A 17,826-nucleotide genomic window follows, 5' to 3' on the forward strand; every position below is an offset into this window, starting at 1 on the left:
ATTGAGCAGCAGGAAGAAAACAAACCATCCATAGTCCAAAGACGGCCACTGTTAATGCTTTTGGGAATTACTTCCCCCAAATTACTTCCAGCTTTTTTGTAGTTATATTTTCTAAAACACAAAGTCATAATTAGATTCTATATAGAATGTTTTCCTTAACGTCACACAGTAAACATTGCCTGTGTTATCGCAGAGTCATCATAAATACAGTTTCGGTAACTGCACAGCGTTTCGTCATATGCATGTGCCAGTCCCTCATCCCCAGTCATTGAACACGTGGTTGTCTCTGCTCCTTCCCTGCAGAACACCCCTTTCATAGGGCACACTTTCTAGAAATAAAAGTTGTGAATATGCTCAACACTCACAGGCACTCTTGGCTCCCCCGAAATATAGACGGGGACAGAAAAAGAGTCCCCTAAAAAGTGGGTATACGATAGAAATATGGGAAATAGAATTTTGAGATTAATGTGTAGTGGTAGGTCTGGGCTGCACTTATTTGACTAGACAGATAATAAATAGACAACAGCTAAAGATCATCAGGATACCTCTGATGACACTCTCAACATACCTACCGATGCTTAATCTGGGGACTCTGACAATGATCATTCTTTCTCTACATTGAGTTTACAAGATCCCTCAGAGGCTGATAAAAGCCTCCCTGCCCCATTAACTGTCCCCTGAATGTAAATCACCTATCTAGGGAATGTGTTAAGACTCAGATTCCCGGGCCCACCTGCAGAAAGTCTGATTCAGAACTGGGATGGGATGTGGGAATATGCATTTCTAACCAACACCCAGTGCTTCTCAGGCAGGGGCCATGTCAGCCCACTCCAAGAAACACCCTGGTGCTTGTTAACGGGGCAGCTTCTGCCAGCCGTTGAATGTTGACCGTACAGTTCAATTCTATCATCAGGGAATATCTCCCTGGAGTCTCAGCAGTTAGGGACAAATCAATCAGATTTTCTTCCTCATATAAACGTAACTTCATTGACGCTCACATTTTATATCAAGATTAGATTGCAAATGATACCAAAGATTACTGACTATCTCCCCCATGGTAGGTATAAATTTAAAATTAAAAAAAAATTTTTACTTTATTGAAAGGGGAGGACTAGATCCTTTATTTCACAAAATTAACAATAATCTTCCTTGCATCAAACTCTATTCAAGCAATGGTTATGCTTTGACTAATCTGTCTTACAGTTTTGCACAAAGTGAATATCAGTCTTTATTCAGAGTCCCTGAGTGCCACAGAACAGTAGGACTTGTAGTTAAGGATGAAAGAGCAAAGCAGCAGTGTAGTCCAAAACAGACATCTCCACCTGACTGCAGTCACAGCAGTGGGGGACATGAAATTTAACGTGCACCTCTGGGTGTGACCAGCAGATATGGCCAATGGACTGAGAACAATAACTGTTAAGAAAACAGGAACTCAGCAACAGAAAGACAAACAACCCCTTAAAAAATAGGCAAAGGACTTGAACAGACATTTTCCCAAAGAAGCCAGCAAGCACATAATGATGCTGACATCATTAGTCATCAGGGAAATACAGATCAAAACCAGTGAGATGCCAGTTTATACTCACGGAGACGGCTGCAATGACAGTCACAATAATGAAGGAAATGAACGAGCATTAGTGAGGATGTGGAGAAACTTGAACCCATTGCTGCTGGAAATGTAAATGGTGCCACCACTGTAGAAAACAGTCTGGTTGTTCCTCAAAATGCTAAATGTAGAATTACCCTATAACCCAGCAATTCCACTTCTAGGTACATACCCAAAAGAATTGAAAACACAGACTCAAAGAGTACTTGCTGGCCAAAGTTCACTGCAGCACTACTCACAATAGCCAGAAACAATCCAAGTGTCCCCCAATAGATAAGTGGATAAACAGTGTATTCTATGCATACAACAAACAGTATTCAGCCTTAAAAATGAATGAAGTACTGATACGCACCACAATGAATGAGCCTCAAAAACATTATGCCAAGTGCAAGAAGCCAAGAACAAAAGACCACACATTATATTATTCCACTTACATACAATGTGCAGAATAGTCAAGTCTATATAGCAGAAAGTAGATTAGTGATTGCTTAGGGCTAGTAAGGAGGTGGGTAAAGGCGGGTGATAGCTAAAGGGTATGGGGTTTTTGCTTGTGGACATGAAAACATTTAGAAATTGAGTGTGGTGGATAGTTGCATAACTAAAACCCATTAATAGTACACTTCAAATGGATCAACTGTATGGTATGTGATTTATATCCCAATAAATCTATTTTTAAAAAAGAAAGAAAAAATCAGTATAAATACGTTTATAGCTTATATTCCAGATTCAGAGGCATCGAACAAATTCAGGATAACTATTAATGTGCAACTCTGTGTATAATTTCACAAGAGAAAATAACAATAGAATCCTTTGAGAAAACAGAATGACAGAAAGCTATGTGTTACGCCCAACTTGTCATCCGAGAAACATACCAGCTGGCATTACATTACAATCACTTGGCTCATTAATATTAGTATAATGATAATAATGATAAAAACAGACGATATTTTCTTTAGCATTTTGGCTAAAGGTACATATCCAGGAGAACTTTTCCTGATCTTTTTCTGCATACATGTGTCCACGAGTGTGCATCTACGTGTATTATGTATATACTTTACATGTAACCCAAGAGACATGCAAATATGTACAAGCATGCTCAACTCTGTGCATCTTGTAGTTATTCGCAAGCATAGATCCATGCAAATTGCTGGCCAGATCCCTCTGTATTCGTTAATGGCTGCACTAGTTCTCTTCACTTGCCCTTGACGGGGTGAATCATCGAGTCTGATCCTCTCGAGATGTGCTGCCCCAGGTGATTCACATGTGTAGCTGGAGTCAGGGCCGCGGGTCCTGGGTGTCTGTCCATCAGGACATGAGCAACTGGTGGGCCCAGCCTGGAGCCTTCTGATGCTCAGCATCTAATTCCTGCTGGGTTTCATCTTCTGCTTCACCAATGTCTTTCATAGTCTGGCCAATTCAATTGTTAATTCAACCAAAAACCTGGTGATAAAAGTTTATATCCTGAGACAAAGAAATAAGCCTATTAGAATGGGTGAAGGACAGGGAAAAACACAAGGAGAAAGCCAACTTTTCAAAAAATGTACACACACATTTGGTTTAAAAGGCCAAGCAGAACACACACACACTCCAACCAGTCCAAGGACTGAGTCAAGGCAGAGCCTAACTTGTGTTGAGAATGGCTGCACTGTCCCCAGCCTGGGGGATTCCTGTGGTTGTCTACTGTCAGGAGCATGTGCAGGATTTCTGCTGGAAATTCCAAGCACCATGCAGGAACACTAATTCTTACGAACCTGGCAATTTCACTCTGAGATGAGACACGATAAAGTACATGGGAATCCTTATCAGTTCCTCCCGAACCTGCCAGGTGCCCCACCCCTCCCCCACTCTCTTATCCACTGGGCTTTTTTTTTATATGACTTTGAGTATTAATTTATTCTTAAATCATGATTTTATGATTTTTGAAATAGATTTTTTCAGAGCAGCTGTAGGAGGTTCACAGCAAGATGGAGCAGAAGGTAAAGAGAGTGCCGACATACACCTCTAGCCCCCACACACACAGCCTCCCCCACCGTCAACATCCCCCTCCAGAGTGGTGCATTTGGTACAATCCATGAACCTGCACAGACACGTCATTATCACCCACGTCCACGGTTCACATCAGGGTTCACTCTTGGTGTTGGACATTCTATGGGTTTGGATAAATGTACAGTGACAGGTATCTACCATCGTAGTATCATGCAGTCTTTTCACTGCCCTGAAACTCCTCTGTGTTCCACCTGATCATCCCTCCCTCGCACCAACCCCTGGCAACAGTTGATCTTTTCACTGTCTTCATCGTTTTGCCTTTTCCAGAATGTTATATAGTTGGAATCATACAGTATGTAGCCTTTTCAGGCCAGTTTATTTCCCTTAGCAGTAGGTATTTAAGTTTCCATGATGTCTTCTCATGGCTTAATAGCTCATTTCTTTTTAGTGCTGAGTAGTATTCCATTGTCTGGAGGTGCTACAGTTTATTTACCACTTACCCACTATAGTGGATTAAATTATGTCACCCCAAAACTCATTGAAGCTTGAATTGTGTCCTCCAAGTTTTATGTATTAGAAACAGCCCCCACTAAACTGTTAAGAGGGTGGGAAATCCTATTATGGTAATTGAAAGGTGGAGTCTTGAAGAGGTAATTGGATTGTAGGACAGTGTCATAGTGAATGGATTAAAAATGGTGGTCAGAGGCGTGGTTCTGAGGGCATTAAAAGAAGAGAAGAGTCTGTCTTCCTCTCTCTCTCTTCCTCCACCATCTTGCAATGTGAGACCCCTGGGTCACTGTCACCACCACCAGGTGGACTTTGGACTTCCCAGCCTCAGAAACTGTAAGCAAAAAATTTTGTTTCTTTATAAATTACCCAGTTTGAGGTATTTTGTTATAAGCAACAAAAACGGACTCATACACTCACTAAAGAACATCTTGGTTGCTCTCAAGTTTTGGCAATTATGAAAACAGCTGCTGTAAGCAGTTGTGTGCAGATTTTCCTATGGACATAAGTTTTCATCTCATTTGGGTAAATACTGAAGAGCGTGATTGCTGGATTGTCCAGTAAGACTATGTCTCGTTTTTGCACTCCCTCCAGCAGTGAATGAGCGTTCCTGCTGTGCCACATTCTCACCAGCACTTGGTGCTGTCAGTGTTCTGGATTTTGGCCACTCTAATAGATATACAGTGGTACCACATTGCTGTTTTAACTTGCATTTCCCTAAGGACATAAGGTGTTATGCATCTTTCCCTACTGTTGAGTTTTAAGAGTTCTTTGTGTATTTTAGATAACAGTCCTTTATCAGATGTGTCCTTTATGGATATTTTCTTGCAGACTGTGGCTTGTCTTCTCATTCTCTTGACAGTGTTTTTCACAGAGCAGAAAATTTTAATTTTAAATTTTAATTTAAATTTTAATCAAGTCCAGCTTATCCATGATTTCTTTCATGGATCATGCCTTTGGTGTTGTATCTGAAAAGTCATTGCCACACTTAAGGTCAGCTAGGTTTCCTCCTATATCATCTTCTAGGAGTTTCACAGTTTTGTGTTTTACCTAAATGTCTGTGACCCACTTTGAGTTACATTTTTGAGAAGAGTATAAGGTCTGTTGCTAGATTCTTTTTTTTTTTTTTTTTTTTTTTTGCATATGGATTGCTGGGGATTTTTTAGAAAAAAAAATTCACGTGTTACAAGAGTGCTGCATTTCCCTCTGTGGGGACTTTTTCAAAGTTACACCATTCAAAATAATTCTTCAATAGTTTTCAAACACAGTTAGAGAAAGGTTTCTTCACAGAGTCTCAGACAGGGGCACGAACTTCTTGCGTATCATTTAGAGGCAGCGTGGCCTTGGCCACACACAGATCTGTTCTCTTGCTGATCTGATTTTCTTTCTTTTTTCTTTTCTTCAACTTGGTTAGTAGCCAGGCAGGGCACGACATTTATCAGTGACAGCCAGTTTCAGGTAAACAATGAGTTGGGGAAAAGGTTACTGCTGATTTTGGTTTAGCTGGCAGCCGTTGCGTGGGGCCAAGATCACAGAAACAGATCTTAAATTGTCTTTGGAAGGGGAAATAGAAAGCAGAAGCTACTGAGCAGGACAGGAGGGGGTATTGGTGATTCAGTGCTTTATAGCTCCTTCTCCGTGAGTCATCACAGAAGCAATTTTCTCTAAGGGATGGTGAGGATTGTTTAGAGGACAGAGCCTGGTGAGTTGAGCTGAGCCTAATTCTGCAAAGTGAATAAACCACAGGGAAGGTGGGTCAAGTGGGAGCCCTTTTGCCTCAGGAGGTCGGGCTGGGATGAGTGGGACCCAGCAGAAAGTGGCACGGGGACTTTCCCAGGGCAGCTGTCACTGGCTCCTCAGTGCACTGGTGGGTAGGGGAGGAGTGTGCCAGGCGAACTGTGTGACTGGCTTTTCCACATGGCTTCCACTGCCTCTCTTGGGCTCACTCCTCCGTCCTTCCCCTCTTCACCACCCTCTTCCCCTCCTCTGCTCACTTGGCTCCTTGCCCTTGCTCTAGCCAGGGTTTTGGCTGAGCCCTTCAAACCAGATTATTAAGTGTCTGCTCCAAGCCCAGACCCTGGGCCAGTGCTGGGCACGGGGGGAGGGGGTGGCCAGAGGTACAGAAATGAATCAGACAGTCCCTTTTACAAAGAACTGGGAGGGAGGCACATGACATATCCACACTGCTATTGAGCATACTGATATGCTTGAATATGCACTAAATATCTCTGCAGAGAGGAGTGGTGCCTTTGGAAGGGGACAGGTGGTGGGGGACAGGGCATAAAGGAGATTTGTTTTTCATGGTATATCCTTTTTACCTTTGGAATTTTGTACCACATGTCCATACTGCTGTGGTTTGAATGTGTCCCCAAAGTTCACGTGTTGGAAACTCAACCCACAATGCAATGGTATTGAGAGGTGAGACCTCTTAGAGGTGATTATGTCACCTATGGATGGACAAATGCTGTTATCGTGGGACTGGGTTCCTGCTAAAAGGATGAGCATGGCCCTCTTTCTCTGTCTTTCTTGCCACGGGAGACTTTTTTTCATGTTATGACCAGAATGACATGTTATAGCAAGGAGGCCCTCACCAGATGTGCTCCTCAAGCTCAGACTTCCCAGCCTCCAGAACCGTGAACCAAATAAATCCCAGTCTGTGGTCTGTTATAGCAGCAGAAAACAAACTAATGCTTGTCCTAGAAAAAAAAAAAGTAGCTAAGGGGAAAAATGATCAAGTCATGTCTGTCCCCCTTTTCCATCCCTGAGCACCAGCCAGGCTCAGGGAGAGTTTGAGGGACAGGGATAGAGTGAGCAGGAAGAATGTCTACAATGAATATTTCTTGGTAATTAAAAATGAAATAAAATAAAAAGCAAAAAGCAAAAACAATAGTGTATTCATATTTTAATGTGACTGTTTGGATCCTGCCACCTCAAAATGTCTCCCATGCCAGAATGGCCCCAGCCAGCCAGCCATGCCAGGATGCCCTGTCCTACCTGAGTGTGTGCACCCCAGAAGAGGTGGTGCCACTCTGCACCACAGCAGCAGGCAGGACTAGCGCTGACCACACTAGCAGAGTCCAGAGGTGGCAGAGACCGCGGTGAGCCAAGGTAGCCCTAGGAGGGGACATGGAAAGGGACTAGTTGAGTTGTGCTTTGGAGGACTGGACAGGAGGCAGAGAAGATGGGGGACATGGGTGCACAGGGGAGGGTGGGCACTGGACGTGTTTAGTTGCAGCAAAGGCAGTGGCCTCGCTGATGTTAGTGCAGCCGTGCGGGAGAGTGAGGTCGGCTGCTCTGCAGCTCGCCCCACTTTCTGTAGGCAATGGGGTGCCCCGTGTCATCCTACTGCTCCGCATCCCTGGCTGTGCGTTCTGGGGCAAGCTACATGTATTAGTCCGCTTGTGTTGCTTATAACAAAATACATGGAACTGGGTATTTTATGAAGAAAAATGACATTTATTGCTTACAGTTTCTGAGACTAGGAAGTCCAAAGTCCATCTGGTGGTGGCGACAGTGCCCCAGAGGTCTCACATTGCAAGATGGTGGAAGCCTAGAGAACAGAGAGAGAGAAAGACAGACTCTCTTCTTTTAAAGCCCTCAGAACCACTCCCCTGACCACTATTTTTAATCCATTCACTACTGCACAGTCCTACAATCCAATCGCCTCTTCAAGGCTCCACCTTTCAAGTACCATCATAGGATTTCCCACCCTCTTAACAGTCAGAGTTTCTAATACATAAAACTTGGGGGACAAAACTCAAGCTTTAGGGAGTTTTGGGGGGACATAATTCAATCCACTACACTACCCAACCTCTCTGTGCCTCAAGGTTTCTCACCTGTAAAATGAGGATAACAAAGTGAGCACTGCAAGAGCACTGAGGTTGCGTGTGTGTGAGGACCACAGAGCAGTGCACGCCGCGTACTGAGTGTTTAGCACGTGCTGGCCATTGTTGCTTTCACTGTTACAGGAGAGCTAACCTGACAGGTCAGGTTAAAGGAGAGAGAAAACGGAGGCAGATAGATCAGTTACGAAGATCAGAGGTAATAAAAACCTAAAAAGTCGTCCAGGCAGTGAAAATTCAGAGGAATACTAGAGAACATTTGAGGAAAGAGCTTAGTAATTGGCTACGTACTCAGGGGACAGCAAGGAAGAGAAAAAAAGCGCCAAATGGCTACAAACATGGAGTTCGGGTAGTTGGGAGGCTGCTGAAGACATTAACAGCCCTAGAAGTCAAGAAGGGCAGAGGTGTTGTGGGGGTGGAGGGAATGGAGCTTAATTTTAGATGACTTTGAGGTGACAGTGGGACATTACAGTAGAAATGTCGTGTGCTACTGGAAATGGGTGACTGGCGTGCATGCAGAGGGGACACAGTCATCACTAACAGATTCACAACTCAGATCAGAGTGGAGTGTTGTCCACGTAGGAAGGAAGACGCCCTCCTGGTGGATGGGGAGGAGGAGGAAGAGGCAGCGGCGGGGACGCTCGGCTGTAAAATATCACTGAAGCCAAAGGAAGGCGGGAGGAGCCATCACCTCTGGGCAGAGCGACCCAGGAGAGTAACATGGGACAAAGACCCTGCAGCATTAAGCAGGAGATCAATGTTGATTGACATTTTAAAGCATGGAAAACTTAAAGTAAAACATTAAAAGTAAGCTACAAAATCCAGAGCTGCCTCGTTCACTTTTGCGTTTGGCAGGATAAACGCATAAAGGAAAACAACATAAGAGAAACAACAGTTCCACTGACCACAGTCCACTGAGCTGGAATCTCTCGCTTCTTTCCGACAGTCTTGCCAAATGCCACAGCAGGAGAACATGACGTTTTCTTCTAATCCTGCCAGGCTGGCCGTTCTCCCAGCAAACCTCACTGCATGCCATTGGGTGCTAGGATCCGTGAGCACAAAGGTGAACAGGTGGGTCCCCGGCCGGGCGGGCCTGCAGCAGCTCACAGCAGGAGGGCCCCCAGCCCATCTGGGCTTCCCTACAGAGCCACGCATCACAAGTCATTGTGTCGTTGGCCCGAGTAGATCAGGGTTAATGACACTGCACTGGCTGCTGCATCTCAACCTCCCCCAGTGCTGAGACACCTTCCCAGGCTGGGCCCCCCCACCCCACCCTGACCCCGGATCCCTCCTGTGCCTGAAATCCACCTGTGACATTCTAGTCCACCCTGCACGGCCCTCTCTGCAGAGGGCTTCAGGGTTCCCCTGTTCGAGTGAGCTCGGCCTGCATCTGTAGCTTTCCCTGCGGTTGTAGGTTCTGGGTAACGAATGAATGGAGCCGATGAACCACCACGCAACAGTTTTACCAGGTGGACTTTCTCAGGGGACCCAAAGTTGCTGTGCGGCCTGCAGAACCCATGGGAGACAAGAGTACCATTTCTTCGAGTTTATAGAATGCACATGATTCCCTGCACTTCTCCATGCTGGTGTGAGTTTAGGCATGAATCTTCGAAATCAGTCCTGTTTTCAGTTAATAAAATGTCCTTAAACGTTTTTAAACCACATTAGTAAATTCATATAAATTCAATCTGTTTGATTTTCTTCTCATGCACTTCAAATGCCTGACTGGGCAATTTATGACTTCGACACGCAAAACCTTTCCAAGTAATTTTTAAAAAGTCATAAATCTAACGCATTAGAATTTTAAGTACAGCAAATTTAAGTTTTCTTAAACATTTCCAGCATTATTTACAAATTTAGTCAAATTTACTCACACCTTCCAACTTAAATCCTAAGAATCAACTGCATATTTTAAATTGGAATCACGGCTGATCTGTCATATAATCTAAAATGTCAAATTCTCTGAAAAGTGACAGTTTAAACACGAAATACATGGACCATCTCTAACCTTAAACCCAAAGTATCAATATTGTGAATTTCATTTTACTCTAAACTCTCCTGTGGTTGAAAGAGGCCTCACTCATGAAATTATCCCAGGTGAAGACTTCAGGGCTCAACAGAGAAATGTCAAATTCCACCCCAGGTACCAACATTGTGGTACAAAAGGAAAAGTGTCTGTTTTCAAAGGGGGTAACGAATTATTAAAACACACATGATAGTTAAATATCTGTTACTCATTTTTTTCAATTTTCAATTTATAAGAGAAATCTGGAGCTGTCAATGTGTACGCCGCTGATTGGACAGGCTGGGCCCGTGACACACAGTCAGAATGTCACTGCGTTAGCACAGGCCCAGCTCACGGTGGGGGGAGGGGGCTCTCAAAAGGCAACTGTACATTGTCTCCCCAGCCCTGGTGTGAAAACCTGGGCCTCCCTGTTTTGACCTCTCTTAGGTAATATGGTTGAGCATACTCTCAGTTCAGTAGTTAGAATGTCCCACTCCATGTGACATCCATGCTTCCAAGGAATGACCTTTCTCCCACTCACTGGAGGATGCAGGGCTGGGGTGCTGGAGACAGAGACAGAGTAAGGGTGGGAGGTTGGCCTTGCCCAAGCCTGCCGTGCACTCTGGTCTGGCAGAGGCTTGGGCTGGGCGGAAGGCCATGCGGGTCTGCTCTGGCTGCCGCTTCCTCGCTGGCAGCCCTGGGAATGCGGCCGGGGGGACTCTCTGTTTCTCCTTGCTGAGGCCTGTTTGGACAAGCCCTGGACATCCCATGCTGGCCGCTTCTCCTGCGTGTGTCACCCCTGGGAACACACATGCACCTGTGTCCAGACACATCCTGGAGTGCGGGTCCCTCCCTTCTCTCCTTCCTGCTCCCCTTCCTCCCACCGTCCCTCAAGGGGCTGTGAGAAACTTCCAGATTTCCCTGGAGGGAGGTAGGGTGCCCATGCATCAGGCCACACAGCAAGCTCTACGAGGGTTCCCTGAAGTCTGCTCAGGTGGGGGACAACCACAACCTCCTCTTTGAGAAAAGGAGTGGGTCTCCTGGCATATCAAAAACTCTCTAAGAAATGCTTTTGCAGAATCTTGTCCTAATCCCCAGCCTGACTGCACACTCTGGATGACCCGAGAGGGGTAAAGTTGGTGTGATGAGCTGCGGTGTCGGGGCTGGGGCCTCCCATGGCTGGTCTCTGGCAGGAGCTTCTACTCTCTCACACTGGCAGGAAACAGCTCTATTGATTCATCGATTGATTGATTGATTGATCTATCTGGCCACCCTGGCCTTCACAGGGTCCCATCGATGTCCTGCCCTCCTGCGGCTCCCCCAGGTGGCACCTCATGGACAGGAAGTGGCGTGTGAGGCATCAGGCCCCTCCATCTCATGAGGGCCATGTCTGGGTCCTGGAAGACTTTGCGAGGCCCCGCCCCGGCCATCGCAGATTGTCCCCTTCCGCACCTCCCTGCTCCTGCGGCCAGGCCCCTCTTGCCTCCAGCAGGCTGTGCCTGGGTCCTGACCCCATGGAGCATGGTGTCTTCGCACCCACCCCCAACCCCCCCTTTGCCCCAACCGCGTCCCCGCTGGCTGCCCCCTTGAGAATCCTCCTTCAGAGTCGCGCACCAGGCTGTGTCCGCACGTGTCTCTGACCCGGTTCTCCCCGCACCCTCTCTCACCCATCTCCACCCTGGTGGCCCCACGGAGACAGGCCTGGGGGCTTCTGCAGCTGGAAGGAGACTTTGGGCTCTCCTGTCATGGGCACAGGCCACCTTCCCTAATAGTTCTCTTGTAGACCCCTGAGCTGGATCTAAGGAGGCATCTGCCTTCCCTCCTCTCCTCCTGGGAATTCCCTTCAAATCCCTCACATTTTCAGTCTTTTCTTTTTAGGCTGGGGGTGGCCAGTGAGATCAGTTCTGCTGTAGTTTATTAAACCCCAGCTCCCTGCAGAAATGGAGATCTCCTGACCACCACCCTCAGACGGGGACTCAAAACTCTGAGGCCGCTGGAAGGGTGTCATTGTCTCATCCTGTCTGATGCGTTTCGTACACTTACGTCATAGCTTATTCTGGTTCTGTGCTGGTCTCTTAACCCACTTCGCTCAGATGTGTTCATCCCTTGGCCCCTGAAGGCTTCTGAGACTGTGAGCCCTTGCTCTATATTTTACTTATTTTTATCTATGTTTTGACTATTTGAGCTCACTCAGATAGAAGTGGATTAGTTTCCCACTGCTGTTATGTTTTGTCAATTTCTCCTTGCATTTCCTGCTTTTTTTGTGCTTTTTGCAAAAAAAAAAAAAAAAAAAAAAAAAAAAATGATTGAGACCTGGAAGTAGGCAAAAGAGATTACTAGGTGTCCTTTCGGGGCAATGCCAGGCTCGACTCTGCTTTGTAGGTATTTCCCAAGTCTGCAGGGGCGGAGGTGAGCTTCTGAATTGTTGGCAGGTAGAGATGTAAATCATCTCTGTCTGGAGGAACAGATAACTCCAAAGGTTACAGTTTATGGCCCTGTTGAACATTAACCAGCTCTGCATCTAACCCACGACCTATTAAATTAACCACATATGCACACCTAGCCTCTCAAATGCTCTCTCAACTGGTTTTAACATCTTTCTGGTTCTTTACTCATTAATTTATTAGTTAAATGAAAATTGTGACACATTTTCATTTTATATTTGCCTGAGAGTCAGAATATTTTTACCTTTTTGAAAGCTATGCTTTAACAACAGTTTATACATTTTGATACTGTTATTTGGTACATAACGATCAATGACAATTATGATCTCATTGTGGATTGTCAACTGTATCATGATGAAGACTTGCTTTTTCTTTCTCTTTCTTTTATCAAAACATAATTGATTGTACATATCTGTGGGGTACTGCATTGAATATCAATCCCTGTGTGCAATATGGGATGCTCTAATCAGGATAATTAGCATATTCAACATTATACAATGTAATCATTTTTTGTGGACCTTTACCAATCTTTCGCTAACTCTCCCTCCCCTCCCCCTTTCCTGCCTCTGGTAACCACAGTTCTGCTCTCTGCTTTTTTTTTTTTTTTTTTTTTTACCATTCATCAATAAATTTGTTCAACAAGCATTTATTGAGAAGAATTTTCAAGAAGAATTATAACACATTATATTCACAGTGGAATTTTATTATGGTGTAAATTAGGGGTATCAATGTGTTTGGGCAACACCTTTATGTTGGACATCTTTGTGTTGGACACCTTTGTGTAGGCTGACTTCTTATGAGGAAAATAGAAATTATCTTAATCTCTGGCACAACCACTTGTTATTTATAATGAGCAGTGCATCAATTAAGGGTCACTGTACATTGTAGCATTGTCAAGAATGTGGTCTGTATTTCATAGAGTCCAAGCTTCCCTGAAAGTTCAGCTAGGTCAACCACGGATCTAAGTAATGCTTGTGTTTTCTGTAAACATAAATGTTTTGTAGGGTTACAGCTATCTTTAAATATCCTCTCTGTGGAAAATTCCTCAGCATATAAATTCAATTTCTAATGCAATGTACGGTGTAAAATTTTTCTTTATGCAAATTTTGATTGCAGTTTTTCTGTATTTCTTGATGAAATTGTATAGTAAAACAAATTTAGCTATTTCTGGATACTTCACTGTCGTAATAAATATAGGTTACCCTACTGTACTCCAGTGGAACAATGCTCCCAGTAACTATGTGCTTCTCGAGGAAAAGCTCTAGGATTATGACTTTCCTGCCTGTCTGTTCTCCTCTGTGACCATTGCCTCTATTTTTTCTGTGTATCAGTATATGTTCATCCTTCCTGCAAACTGTAGCCCTGAACATATTCTGAGTTTTTGATGAAGCAGCAAATGCAAGTTTTATCATTGAGCTTCATAACCATTAAAAGGATTGCCTTGAACAACTTGCTCAAATTCTCTGAACTTTACTTTTCTCGTTTTCTTTCAGGTTTCTTAACCTCTTTCACAATCATCTTATTGTCTGTTAAATGGAGAAAATTGTAAAACAAAATCACAAGGCACTTGTGAGGATAAAATGATATAAATATAAAGCATTTTGAAGATCCCTGTACATGGTCATAAAAATAGTAAACAGCTAAAATTGATATTATCCTCATTAAGTGAGACAATGGATATGGATATAAACTCCTTGGTATGTAGCAAGTGCTCAATAACTATTAGTTTCTTTTCTAACATCTAAAGAAATATTTTAAATGATTTACCTGATAATGGTTCGCCATCTGTGCATGTGGAATAAAATAATGGGTTTTGTGACTCTCTTTTCCTTACTATGATTGGACCATTCTCACTTATTTCTGGGTTCAAAGTTATGTTTCTGTAGTTTAGAGGGTGGTAAGTTTTCCTGTAAGGAAATGTTCCTTCTATATTTTATACCCAGGGAAACAAAAGAGTATAATTATCTGCCTCACTTTCCACTGCAGGTCAAGATTTAGTTAATTGACTCCAGTTCATTCTTCCCAGGGCATCTCCTCTGAGACAGACACCATGGTGGCCAGCATTAGTTGATAGAAGCTGTGGTCCTAGAGGGGAAAGTCTTCATCTCCCAACATCAGCCAATCTCATCTCATTGCAAGGGAAAGGCCCCTGGAGACGTGCTCCTATCCATCATGTGGACAGCTTTGGCCAAAGTGCCCACTACATCACTGGCTTTAATAAAAAGTTGCTGGAGGCTGCAGTACTAGTGACAGATGTAAACCGCAGCATGGCAAGAGCCTACGAATTTTCCCAAGGTAGAACTACACTGAATGTGTCTTTAGTGACAATACCACATATGCCTTGGACTGCTCTCCCTTCTTCAATCAATTGAGATCTAGATCAGATAGCAGTCATGAAAAGAACGGCTGGCAAGTCGTCTTTACTCTCAGGCTGTGGCATGGACATTTCCTCTGCAGTATGTGTGATGGACAGTATCTTGCAACTGTTGGGCGTCACCCCTCTCTGGAAAGATCTGACTTCTCAACTTGAATCTCTGGGTTTAAATCCTTGAACTCCCCATGTTAATTTCTCTTACAGAATTCCTTCATAGTCTGTAGTCTTTTTGAATGCCATAATGCCCCATTAGGCAAGAGTTATCCAAGAGAAATTTTGCTTTTTTACTTTTTCTTCCATAATTTGGTTTTGCAGACTGCAGTGAAAATTTAGGATGAAGCTAAGACACAGAGTCAAACAGCTTCATTCTGTTGCCTTTACCTACACGAACATTCTCTCTCTAATGCAAAACCAGCAGGTTCCATATCTGGTTCTGATATTTTAAAAAATACATTTATTTATTTATTTAATTAATTAATTTATTTATTTTAAATTTTATTTTGTCGATATACATTGTGGTTGATTATTGTTGCCCCTTAACAAAACCTCCCTCCCTCCTCCCTCTCCTCTCTCCCCCCCAACAATGTCCTTTCTGTTTGCTTGTCGTATCAACTTCAAGTAATTGTGATTGTTATATCTTCTCCCCCGCCCCCTGGTTTTTTTTGTGTGTGTGTGTGGGTGTGGGTGGATTTATATATTAATTTTTAGCTCCCACCAATAAGTGAGAACATGTGGTATTTCTCTTTCTGTGCCTGACTTGTTTCACTTAATATAATTCTCTCAAGGTCCATCTATGTTGTTGCAAATGGCAGTATTTCATTCGTTTTTATAGCTGAGTAGTATTCCATTGTGTAGATGTACCACATTTTCCGTATCCACTCATCCGATGATGGACATTTGGGCTGGTTCCAACTCTTGGCTATTGTAAAGAGTGCTGCAATGAACATTGGGGAACAGGTATACCTTCGACTTGATGATTTCCATTCCTCTGGGTATATTCCCAACAATGGGATAGCTGGGTCGTATGGTAGATCTATCTGCAATTGTTTGAGGAACCTCCATACCATTTTCCATAGAGGCTGCACCATTTTGCAGTCCCACCAACAATGTATGAGAGTTCCTTTTTCTCTGCAACCTCGCCAGCATTTATCGTTCAGAGTCTTTTGGATTTTAGCCATCCTAACTGGGGTTAGATGGTATCTCAGTGTGGTTTTAATTTGCATTTCCCAGATGCTGAGTGATGTTGAGCATTTTTTCATATGTCTGTTAGCCATTTGTATATCTTCCTTAGAGAAATGCCTACTCAGCTCCTTTGACCATTTTTAATTGGGTTGCTTGTTTTTTTCTTGTAAAGTTGTTTGAGTTCCTTATATATTCTGGATATTAATCCTTTGTCAGATGTATATTTTGCAAATATTTTCTCCCACTCTGTTGGTTGTCTTTTAACTCTGTTAATTGTTTCTTTTGCTGTGCAGAAGCTTTTTAGTTTGATATAATCCCATTTGTTTATTTTTCCTTTGGTTGCCCGTGCTTTTGGGGTCATATTCATGAAGTCTGCGTCCAACCCTATTTCCTGAAGTGTTTCTCCTATGTTTTCTTTAAGAAGTTTTATTGTTTCAGCGTGTATATTTAAATCCTTAATCCATTTTGAGTTGATTTTAGTATATGGTGAGAGGTATGGGTCTAGTTTCATTCTCCTGCATATGGATATCCAGTTATCCCAGCACCATTTGCTGAAGAGGCAGTCCCTTCCCCAGTGAATAGGCCTGGTGCCTTTGTCAAAGATCAGATGGCAGTAAGTGTGTGGGTTGATTTCTGGATTCTCTATTCTGTTCCATTGATCAGTGTGTCTGTTTTTATGCCAGTACCATACTGTTTTGGTTATTATAGCTTTGTAGTATAGCTTAAAGTTGGGTAGTGTTATGCCTCCAGCTTTATTTTTTTTGCTCAGCATTGCTTTGGCTACGCATGGTCTTTTATTATTCCATATAAATGTCTGGATGTTTTTTCCATTTCTCAGAAAAATGTCTTTGGAATTTTGATGGGGATTGTATTGAGTTTGTATATCACTTTGGGTAGTATGGACATTTTCACTATGTTGATTCTTCCAATCCAAGAGCATGGGATATCTTTCCATCTTCTTGTATCCTCTCTAATTTCTCTCAGCAGTGGTTTGTAGTTCTCATTATAGAGATTTTTCACCTCCTTGGTTAACTCAATTCCTAAGTATTTTATTTTTTTGGTGGCTATTGTAAATGGGCAGGCTTTCTTGATTTCTCGTTCTGCATGTTCACTATTGGAGAAAAGAAATGCTACTGATTTTTGTGTGTTGATTTTGTATCCTGCTACTGTGCTGAAGTCATTTATCAATTCCAAGAGTTTTTTTGTAGAGGTTTTAGGCTGTTCGATATATAGATCATGTCATCTGCAAACAGGGACAGTTTGACTTCATCTTTTCCAATCTGGATGCCCTTTATTTCCTTCTCTTCTCTGATTGCTCTGGCTAGTACTTCCAACACTATGTTGAATAGGAGTGGTGAGAGTGGGCATCCTTGTCTAGTTCCTGTTCTTAAAGGAAAAGCTTTCAGCTTTTCCCCATTCAGGATGATATTGGCAGTGGGTTTGTCATATATGGCTTTAATTATGTTGAGATACTTTCCCTCTATACCTAACTTATAGAGGGTCTTTATCATGAATGAGTGTTGAATTTTATCAAATGCTTTTTCAGCATCTATAGAGATGATCATATGGTCCTTGTGTTTGACTTTATTAATATGATGTATCACATTTATTGATTTGCATATGTTGAACCAACCTTGCATCCCTAGGATGAATCCCACTTGATCGTGATGAATAATTTTACGTATGTGTTGCTGTATTCTGTTTGCTAGTATTTTAGTGAGGATTTTTGCATCTATATTCATCAAGGATATCAGCCTGTAGTTTTCTTTTTTGGTTATATCTTTACCTGGTTTTGGTATCAGGATGATGTTTGCTTCATAGAATGAGTTTGGGAGATTTGCATCTGTTTCAATCTTTTGGAATAGTTTGTAAAGAATCAG

This window comes from Cynocephalus volans, chromosome 2 (genome assembly GCF_027409185.1).
Source record: "Cynocephalus volans isolate mCynVol1 chromosome 2, mCynVol1.pri, whole genome shotgun sequence".
NCBI lineage: Eukaryota > Metazoa > Chordata > Mammalia > Dermoptera > Cynocephalidae > Cynocephalus > Cynocephalus volans.